The sequence below is a fragment of the Strongylocentrotus purpuratus genome, unplaced genomic scaffold (genome assembly GCF_000002235.5).
Source record: "Strongylocentrotus purpuratus isolate Spur 01 unplaced genomic scaffold, Spur_5.0 spur5_scaffold_12, whole genome shotgun sequence".
NCBI lineage: Eukaryota > Metazoa > Echinodermata > Echinoidea > Camarodonta > Strongylocentrotidae > Strongylocentrotus > Strongylocentrotus purpuratus.
Genome location: NW_022145597.1, coordinates 28,221,281 through 28,232,835, shown reverse-complemented (window position 1 = coordinate 28,232,835; position 11,555 = coordinate 28,221,281).

The window sequence follows — 11,555 nt, the reverse complement described above, 5'->3', positions numbered from 1 at the left end:
TAACAGCAAAATTCACAGAGATAAATAAATACGTAGTGTGGTTTAATATGCAATACTATGTGTCAGTCCATTCTGTCTTCGTATGCCACGGTGTGTAGATCTTGTCGATGTATGTCTGTCCATTCAAGGCGTAGTTTGTGTGTGTGTGTGTGTGTGTGTGTGTGAGTATGTGTGTGTGTGCGTGCACGCTTGTGTGTGTTATTTTACCTCATTAAGTATGCATCAGATTTCAAGTTCAAATTGCAAAAGCTCCCTACCGTGGGAGGGGGGGACACCCCCCTCCCACACCCTCCCCCGCTCGGTCGCTTCGCTCCCTCGCTCGGGCGCTTCGCGCCCTCACTAGCGTTGGCAACCCAGTCATCCCCCCCAGGTGTACGAACCTGTCTACGCCACTGATGACAGGATTACGTAATGCAACACCCGAGACTGACACAAACGATCGGAGTCTCACAATATTTGCTCGTCTAAGTATCATTCACTATGATCTATATACTTATAATGATACATTTTGAATGAATCAAGAACTACATTATCATTTTGATCATCTTACGTATGTTGTAGATTGGTTCACTTGCTCTGTAAAAATTATGGTATGTAGATCGTTCTGCCAGCGCGATAACGGTAGTGCCTACTGACCGAGTAGAAAACCGAAAACTCAAATTCACGTATTTATCGGCTGGGACAGGCGGCAATTGGTCAAAAGGGAACCTTCCAATATTACATTTCGTAGTCCGGAGATGGATATCACCTAAAGAAATGACATGAAATAACATGTTGTAGATTTCTTTCATAGTGAATCGAGTGTTTTACTCCATCAATCAATTAAATGTTTTATTAATGCTCTACAAACACCAAACAAAAAAATAGTTCTGTATTATGTTTATGTCCTCTAAGTTTATAATGTAAAGTGCTTTGGGAATTATATCGTAATTATTATGCCATAATAAAACACAATACGTGTAAACGTACGACACACCAAATCACCAATACGTTCATTATTTGGAAGGGGGCAAAAAAAAAAGGGGGGGGGTTCCATCCTGACAGATTTCCAACTATAAAAAGGAAAGACAACCCACACATGTTAAGGTAATCATTTGTTTTAGTATTTAAAACTTCCAATTCATCAGTTCCTTTCCCCCTTTTTTTCCCTCAAAATATGTTGGGTTCGGGGGTGACTCCCTCCCCCGTCCATTGTTTCCTTGCTTGTACCTCCTGCGGTCCATCTCTGGAAACGCCACTGACAAGCTTCTTGCCAATAAAACACATGTTTTTAAGTACCTGTGAAGTTACCGCTCCGAGCAAGAGAACCATGTAAGTCTCTGTCATCTAAAGGTGGCGTTGGTGCTGTTGGGGACAATGTAGAAGGTTGAGTTTCATATGATTGCGGTTTCTCCGTCGCTGAAGAATAGTTATTATTATTTAAAAAAGATGAAATGCCACGAAAGACATTGGCAAATCGAGGGCAAAGCTACGGAAGCGTTGAAGTGCCATTCTACTTGACGACATGACGAGATATTCCATCTTGTCACGTTGACTTAATATTCATATCATGTCGACATGTACAAATATTTAACTTACCATGTCGACTTATCAACTTTTATTAGTCGACATGGCGAAATAAATTATCTTGCCAAGTCAACTTCACAAAAAGTTCATGTTGTCATGGCGACATAAGTTATCTTACCAAGTCGACTTCTAAAAAAATACATGTCGTCATGGCGACATATATTATCTTACCAAGTCGACTACCCAAAAAGTAATGTCGACATGGCGAAATAAATTATCTTGCCAAGTCGACTTCACAAAAAGTTCATGTCGTCATGGCGACATGTAATATCTTGCCAAGTTGACTTCACAAAAAGTTCATCTCGTAATAGCGACATAAATTATCTCACCAAGTCGACTTCCCAAAAAGTATATGTCGTCATGGCGAGATATGTAGTGTGACAACTATTTCATGCAGCGCGCGTATGATGGGCGGATCGTGCATTAAAGATGTTGTATAGTTGTCATCTTTAAGGCACGATCCGCCCGTCATACTATGACAGGCGGATCGTGCCATAAACAGGCGCGCCGGAAGCAGTTTGGGATGGGGGGGGGGGGGGGGAGGCAAACATTCCAGGGGGCTCATCTTCCAGGGGCAGCGACGTAATGAGAAAAACACTTTCGGAAGGGGGGGGGGGCAGACGAAAAATCTGCATCACCACCATTCTTACACGTTACATGCAGGTAACGCGGAACGTTTTTCAAAGTGGAGTATTAACGATCAGGTAGAGCGTAAATTGGCGTGGGGTCCAGGGCATGAGCCTCGGCAGGGGGTCAAGGGGCTGAGCCCCCGGAAGCTCATGGGTTTTAGGTAATCGATTACTGTTAGATGAGTATCCAGGGGCCCTCTTTAAGGCCATTAACGTGTTCCCCGGGGGGGGGGGGGGTTGGGGAGAGCCCCCAGAAGCTCAGAGGTTTTAATATTTAACTACGGTCAGATGAGCATACAGGGGCCTGCCTTAGGGCCCTTAGTGGGGTCCAGGGGCAGAGCCCCCGGAAGCTCAGGGGTTTTAGGTATTTAATTACGGTCAGATGAGCATCCAGGGGCCTGCCTTAGGGCCCATGGTGGGTTCCAGGGGGCAGAGCCCCCGGAAGCTCAGGTTTTTTTTAATTACGGTCAGATGAGCATTCAGGGGCCGCCTTAGGGCCCTTGGTGGGGTCCAGGGGCAGAGCCCCCTGAAGCTCAGGGGTTTTAGGTATTTAATTACGGTCAGATGAGCATTTTTTTTAAACCTAATTTGTGACATTGGCAGGTCACTTATTTTTTTTTGTCTTTCTTTCTTTTTCTCTCTATCATACTTTTTCAAAAAGTGAGGGGGGGGGGGGGGGGGGGGGGGGGGGGGGGGGGGCTCGAGCCCAGCCACTTTGCAGACCATGACATAAAGGCTTCTAAATAAGCGTATTTTTCGCCCGACTGTAATTTGGGAATTTCTTATTTTCCAACAAACGCATCAAAAAAGGTATGACTTACAAAAAAAACGGAGAAAAATACTGGAAAATCATGTCATAAAAGCAACATTTGTAAATCAATTGTATCGAATAAGAAATACACCCCCCCCCCCCCCATCAGTACGCCAGCGTTCAGGGGCTCCTTTCTTCTCACCCCTATAACAAACTAGATGGAATTTTGACTGCGCGCAGTCGAAAATGATGCCTCCGCCATAGAGCAATTTAAACAAGTTTGGAGTTTAAATCTCCAGTGGTTCTTGAGATATCATGATAACAATCTCAATGTATGGAATTTCATAAGTTGACCTCTGTGACCCTTGACCTTTGACCTACGTGCTCCAAAATCTAATCAGATTGTCTTCCTATGGTGATACACACTATCATTAAGTTTGAAGTTTAAATCTCCAGTGGTTCTTGAGATATTATGATATGGTGATACATACTATCATTAAGTTTGAAGTGAAAATTCTCCAGTGGTTCTTGAGATATCGCGATAACGATCTCAATGTATGGAATTTCATAAGTTGACCTCTGTGACCCTTGACCTTTGACCTACGTGCTCCAAAATCTAATCAGATTGTCTTCCTATGGTGATACACACTATCATTAAGTTTGAAGTTTAAATCTCCAGTGGTTCTTGAGATATTATGATAACAATCTCAATGTATGGAATTTCATAAATTGACCTCTGTGACCCTTGACCTTTGACCTACGTGCTCCAAAATCTAATCAGATCGTCTTCCTATGGTGATACATACTATCCTTAAGTTTGAAGTTTTTACATCTCCAGTGGTTCTTGAGATATCATGATAACAATCTCAATGTATGGAATTTCATAAGTTGACCTCTATGACCCTTGAACTTTGACCTACGTGCTCCAAAATGTAATCAGATTGTTTTCCTATAGTGATACACACTATCACTAAGTTTGAAGTTTAAATCTCCAGTTCTTGAGATATCATGATAACAATCTCAATGTATGGAATTTCATAAGTTGACCTCTGTGACCCTTGACCTTTGACATACGTGCTCCAAAATCTAATCAGATCGTCTTCCTATGGTGATACATACTATCCTTAAGTTTGAAGTTTAAATCTCCAGTTCTTGAGATATCATGATAACAATCTCAATGTATGGAATTTCATAAGTTGACCTCTGTGACCCTTGACCTTTGACATACGTGCTCCAAAATCTAATCAGATCGTCCTCCTATGGTGATAAATACTATTCCCGAGTCTTAAGTTTAAATCTTAAATGGTTCTTGAGATATTGTGATAACGGTCAAACGGGACGGACGTACGGACGTTCGGACGGACAACCCGAAAACATGATGCCTCCGGCACCACCTTCGGTGGCGGAGGCATAAAAAACAGGCACGCTTTCCCATTCTCGCACAATATGTCCACGATATGCGCGTATTGCTATTATAAAGACCTCCATTATACCGTATAGGTGGCATGCGCAATGTTTATGAATTTTAATTCCTGTGAATTAACTTCCCTTTTCTTTGAATGGAATTGTATATGTGATTTAATTCAGGTTTTTATTATTGTTATGTTCTTTTGGGTTGAAATTCAGTATCAGGAACTATAATTAGGCGTCCTGAGAACCTTCTTCCAAGATGTCCATAAATGCTGCTTGGATCAACAACATTTGGAGGAAGATTCTCAAGACGCCTATGCCTGCATACGGCCAAAGTATATCCTTGTGTCATAGTTGGGTACGTTGTTGTAATTAAGTTGCGGAACTCTTCAGGTGACATGTCCCGCCTTGCCCTCTCTATTCTCCTCTCCCCTATATACAATTACACATACAAGAGAAAATAACATTACTATTTAAGATTGCTCGGTTGTAAAAAGAGTATCAGTGTTTTTTTCAGGGAGGGGGGGGGGGGGAGGTGTATTATTGAAAATGTTCCATTCAGACAACTTGAATTTGCTTACTATTATGTTGCATGTCAAATATCTCATAAGTGTTTCACTTATCACTATATATGATGAGGAAGCATCATTATTCCCATCCAATATTTTAGATGAGAAGGGGAGGATGGCATGCACCAGCCTCATCCTAGCTCCTACCTCTTAGACTTCAATAACGATTATTACGACTTTTGTTAGTCTAACAACCACAAGAAGGGTTAATATGTGATAAACAATTAGCCTCAACCGGTAAAAGACTTCCATTTGCCATTCATGATATGCGATGAAAGAAATACATGAGGTGAAAGCTGAAGAGTTAATACCTCTTTGATCAAGAAAAATGTGAATTTCTCTGTAGAGATGGAATACTATAATAAAACAGGTTATTAGTCACTGTGTGGAGATTGGTTAAAACCTTACATCCATTCGTTGGATGTATAGTTGTAAAGTTGTCATCTTTATGGCACGATCCGCCCGTCATACGCGCGCTGCATGAAATAGTCGTCACACTACATATCTCGCCATGACGACATATACTTTTTGGGAAGTCGACTTGGTGAGATAATTTATGTCGCTATTACAAGATGAACTTTTTTGTGAAGTCGACTTGGCAAGATAATACATGTCGCCATGACGACATGAACTTTTTGTGAAGTCGACTTGGCAAGATAATTTATTTCGCCATGTCGACATTACTTTTTGGGTAGTCGACTTGGTAAGATAATATATGTCGCCATGACAACATGTATTTTTTTAGAAGTCAAATTGGTAAGATAACTTATGTCGCCATGACAACATGAACTTTTTGTGAAGTCGACTTGGCAAGATAATTTATTTCGCCATGTCGACTAATAAAAGTTGATAAGTCGACATGGTTGGTTAAATATCTTTACATGTCGACATGATATGGATATTAAGTCGACTTGACAAGATGAAATATCTCGTCATGTCGTCAAGTAGAATGGCACTTTAACGCTTCCGTACAAAGCAAAGTATTATGTTAACATTGAATACAAAACAAGAAATACTCCCTATAAGGCCCCGGCGGCAATTTTATGCCTCAATGGCACTTGGATTAGAGTATTTTTGTCTATCAAGAAAGTAAGTGACATGTGATCATAACTCTTTATTTGGTCTTTTCAGAATGTTTTCTGTGAAGTGCACCCCTTTCCCCGGACAGGGAATCCTGGATCGGGCACTTGAAGAAGTACTTCTCTCTAATCAATATTTCATTTAAAGTAAATTGATTGCTATATATCCAGCTCTTGAATGGGTAAATCTGTTGATTTATCCGACATATCTGATTCTGTATTTACCGAGAACGCTGCAAACATCGTGCCGTCTTCTAATTCTTATTCCCCACCCTTTTGGAATCCACGGTGCTAGATCGCGCTCAGACGCGATCATCGAGTCATTGCTAAGAAGACTTCCTCGACATCGGAGTCGAAATAACCTTGTTAACGCATCCTCAGGTCTTTCGTGACATGACTGGGCATGTACACCTGTGGAGAGAGAGAGAGAGAGAGAGAGAGAGAGAGAGAGAGAGAGAGGGCACCGCGGTAAGAACTTGCGAAAAACAAAGTATACCCCATTTGTTTTTTTTAATAATAATTTTAAATAGAATGCACGGTGAAATGAGTAGAATATCGAATTTGGCGATATTTACCCTACTCTGTTTAATGAATCTTGCATCCGCCACATCACCTTGATTTTAAACGTGCAAAGTGGATATAAATGGCATTTGTACTACACGTACTATACCGAGAACTGTTTACATGTATATCAATGCATTTACACACACACACACAAAAGGGGGGGGGGGGCTCTGAAGATATAAAGCATCATTTTCTGACTAACAGCGATAAAGAGACTATTAGTACTCCGAAATCGAACAATAACGAGTTATTCCAATGAATGCAAGTCAGGCAAAAATCTTCAATTTTTCTATCCTGAATGATAAATCTTTAACTGTTTTAAGTCACTTGATCTTGAGATTGTGTTTGTGTATGATTGTTAGAGCTTTCGCGTAAAAAGGGTCACGTGTTACCCCCTTGAATATAAAGTGACAAATCGGTCTTTCTGCTTGTTTTAAGATATTTTCGGCAATATTTTTTGGCAAAATTTAGTTCAACACTTCAGTTCAAAAGGTTATTATTGTAAGGATTTCTATTAATATTGTTAGTATAAAAAAAAGCAGAGGTAAAAACTGATCGATATTCAGCAGTCAATAAAACTGAGAAAGAAAAACAAATATGATAGACGTACCTGGTAGACCGGTTCCATTTATCACAGTAAGCACGATAGGGTAGTAGATCTGATCCAGAAAACAGATTGAACAAGAACTCAACATTTCATAATGACAAGGTAATATTCCGAACCCAAACAATACATTGCCCCAGAAGCCAGTCATAAATATCAATATTTAATTTAAATTATGCTTTTATATTTGTTTCCATTGATTGAGATTGTAATGTATAATCATGTATTTTACTTCCTACCTTGATAGATCCGTCCCGCATGTCGTTACTACTCAAATTAGGGATATACGCTTAACTTAGACAAAACTATAATTTAAAATCTAGATTTTCGGGGAGAGGCAATGTAGGGAAACCGTACATAAGAGCCGGGTGTTATACAAAGACTGGGGAAATAGATAAATACAGGCTGAAATATTTAGTCAATGAACATGAATTTTTAAAGGTTATGATAATAAAAACGAAATTCTTTATCATACATTAAATTAAATACAAAAAGACGCTGATATTTTAATTAATTGATTAAAACAAGAAGACCTCCCTTTTATCTCCTGATCGGTTGTTAGAGGACTTTTCCGATGACAATATTGTTTCACAGTCAATATCCGACACTGACCGAATTCCTAACTTCAACTCTAGACCAAAAGTGATATCTTACTCTTACCCTATCCTAACCTTTAACCCGAATGCAACCCTAACCCTAGCCCTATATCTCGGACGCATTAAATCCCGGATCAAATGTCGCCAGATCACCGATCGCTAAAATACCCAAGTCTATAAAATCCAATAAGGGCTTCCGCGTGAAAATACGTACAGTAAAGAGACACATCCTGACTTCAAGGATTAAGAATACCGATTGAAGCACTAATAGAATTACTCGACAAATTCTGAGAGAGTGTGTCTGTCTGTGATTTTGTGTCGGCGTGTGCGTTTTGACGCCAGCATAATCTGGATTTAAAAAAAGAAAAAAAACTAAAAAGGTTATAGTAAGCACTTTTGTTTAACTTGTTCCCATACAAAATATTTATGTTCACTTAAGCCTTTTTTCATTTAATTGAATTGTTCAATTTACTGGAAAGTCATAACATTTTAATGTGCAATAGTTCAGGGACTAATTGCAGGGACTGGGGTAATAAGAGAATATTTATGAAACAAGTTACGACTGTTTTCAAGTTCCCAAATAAGAGCTCTCCTCTTTTGAAACGTCGTTTCATTTTGATCCATAAAGTACAAAACAAGGGGCGTCAACATGCTGGCTCCATCTAGTGCTGAATTCTTCACTGACATGAAACGACGATTCAAAAGAGGAGAGCTCTTATTTCTATGGGAATATGAAAACAGTCGTAACTTATTCCAATGAATTTCTTATTACCCAAGTCCAAGGGTGTCGATTTGTATCCGTGGTTGGGGGGATGATAGGTGCCAAAATATTTTCGGCAATGGATCAAAGCAACCAAGCGTGTGGCAGGTTGCACCCCCTCCCTAAGCGCGTAGCCAAGGGGTTGGGTGCAGGGAGGGAGGAGTTTCCCCCTCCCCCGCGAAGCGCGGAAGCTTTGACATTTCTTTAAATTATTAGAGAAAGAAGACGATTCGATGTACCATTCTCGACTGTTAATCCTTGTTTGAATCAAGTTCCCCTTCCTCTGCGCGTAGCGCGGAAGCTCTAACGTTTCATTAGATTATTAAAGAAAGAATACGATTCGATGTACCATTCTCGACTCTTAATCCTTGTCTGAATTCAGTTCCCCCCCCTCCCGCGCAAAGCGTGGAAGCTTTGACGTTTCAATAAATTATTTTGCATAATCCTTGTCTGTATTCGTTGTCGCCCATCCCGCGCAAAGCGCGGAAGCTTTAACGTTTTATTTAATTCTTAGAGAAGGAAGACGATTCTTTGTATCGTGTCCTTGTCTGAATTCAGTTTTCGCCCATCCCCCGCGTAGCGCGGAAGCTTTCACGTTTCATTAAATTATTAGAAACGGCAACTAATTAGGCCCATTAGTGCCTATACAAAATATATGCTCTTCCTGGCTATTTTGGAATGTGTAAGTTTGCAACAGAAATGGAGAAACGCGAATTTGTTGAAAATCATGTGATAACACGAACATTTATAAATTACTTGTATGAAATTGAGAATAAGTCATGGTTGGATTTTATTGGGGGGCTAGCGCCCCCAAGCCCCCTCCTCCACCAGTACGCCAGTCACATAGGCCTACATCAGCTTTTAAATAAAACAAAAATAAGTTGTGACATAATAATCTTTCTCCAAAAATGAAAAATGTTTTAGGAAATATCAGGAAATAAAATGAGTGAAAAAAATAAACATAAAGATACAATGACGTGAATTTTAAAAAGGGTGAACGGAAACAACATAACAACTAGTGAACTATCTTATAAGTCATGTCATACTGATGTCCGAAAATCGTTCTCCTTGTCTCCGATCTCATCACGAATTCGCCACAGAGTTCATTTATGTTTACACTGTCCAGGATTGTCCAGGATGTGCATTGCAGATGGCTACTTTTGCGCTTCGCGTTTAACATTAATTTAGCTCGTTGCTTTTTAACGCTGCGGCTTTGCATTTGGCGCACTGCATTTCTATGATGCTGTTGATTGAACAAATTGAATAAATTCATCAATTCCCGATGAAGCCGTTTGAGCGAAAATTCAATTTATTCTTGTCTCATATACGGTTGTCACATTTACTTCATATATATATATGTATTATAAAAATGAGATAGCAAAATGTGTATATTGATGGTCATCTTGCGAGTAATAACCATTAACTACTCTCATCGGGCTCTCATCATTAATTTTTCTCTTCATTTTGTTTTTGTTTTTTTGATGGTGAATTATTAGGGGGATGATTGTACAGGGCATCACCCTCACCTGAAATATTGGGGGGGGGGGGGGTATATTCCCCCATCCCCCCCCCCCCCCGGGATCGACACCCATGCCCCAGTCTCTGGAATTGGTCCCTGAACTTTTACACAATAAAATGTAATGGCTTTCAAGTACTAATGGAACAATTCAATTAATAATAATAATAATAATAATAATAATATGGATATTTATATAGCGCCGGTATCCGCCTGGCTCTGACGCTCATGGCGCTGTACATACATTATTACTATCACAAAAATATAACTTTCCTAACTAAAATAAAGTAAACTAAAACAACACAAATTATTACGCTACATTGACATGATTAAATAGCACTGTTTAGAAAGAGATGGGTTTTTAGAGCAACTTTGAAAGGATAATAATAAATGAGTTCTTGTTTAAGACCGCAAATGCCTTCAAAGTGCACGGTTATTGCTTTTATTGTTATTTATGACATTTCTAGTGCCCTTTTAGAAACTGAAATTGTTATGAAGGTAATTTTAGACCGCAATATGTGTGAGTTTATTTTGAATAGTATCATACCAATTCAGCTCCACTTTAAAAAAAAATACGGTGACCATTAATTAATTAATTAATTAATAATAACAATACACGGGCCGGCTGGTTGTGCGTATTATAACCAACACGAAAAAGCCAATTTGGCTGGACTAAAACATATAAGGTGCTATTTCATTTTTCAACGGCTCAGTGGTTCAAAATTACCTAATATTTGTGGGGCACCACACATATTAGAAATTGTTATATGTATGGATATTTCAGCCGTCTCTGTACCGATTTTGATCAAACAAAGATTATTTTGTCATTTAAATTGTATATTATTTCAAATTTGACACTCAGTTTTTCATTATGTCATACAAAAATTATTTTGTGTAGCGCCCTCTGCAACAAAATTCAACTATCCCTGTAAGTGGAAATAAGCTAAAGTAAAACAGAAATATTGCTTGGTATACCTTTTTATTTTATATTATAAAAAAAAAACACGATTATGCTGGCGTCTCAAACACACATTCGCACACGCCCACCAAAACGCACGCAGTGAGAACTAGTTCTGTGTGATTGGAGCTTTAATCCTACGAACGTCTTGTCAATTTGTATGGTGGGTAATTCTTAAGTTGCTACTTCCCCTTCCCCACAATCATGTGCACCAAATTCAAGTCCATAACTCAACTTGCTTAGAGAATGTTCACTTGCCACTAATACTGCATGTCACCTTCAGTAACCCCCTCCCCAAATGGGATAACCCTCAATTCTTTTTTAAATCAACGGATAACAAAATTCAAAATTATAGTGCAACAAAGATAAGTGACTTCAAATGCCAAAATGACATGAACCAGGAATAGCTAAAATTAACTTACTGCCACATATCTCTTTTGGAACATTCAATAGAGATGAAATAAATTACATTACTCGTAATACTTTTTACAACTTATTTTCTCTCTTTGTCCCTTTTCCCTTTCTTACCCTTTTCTCCTCTTTTCATTTTTCC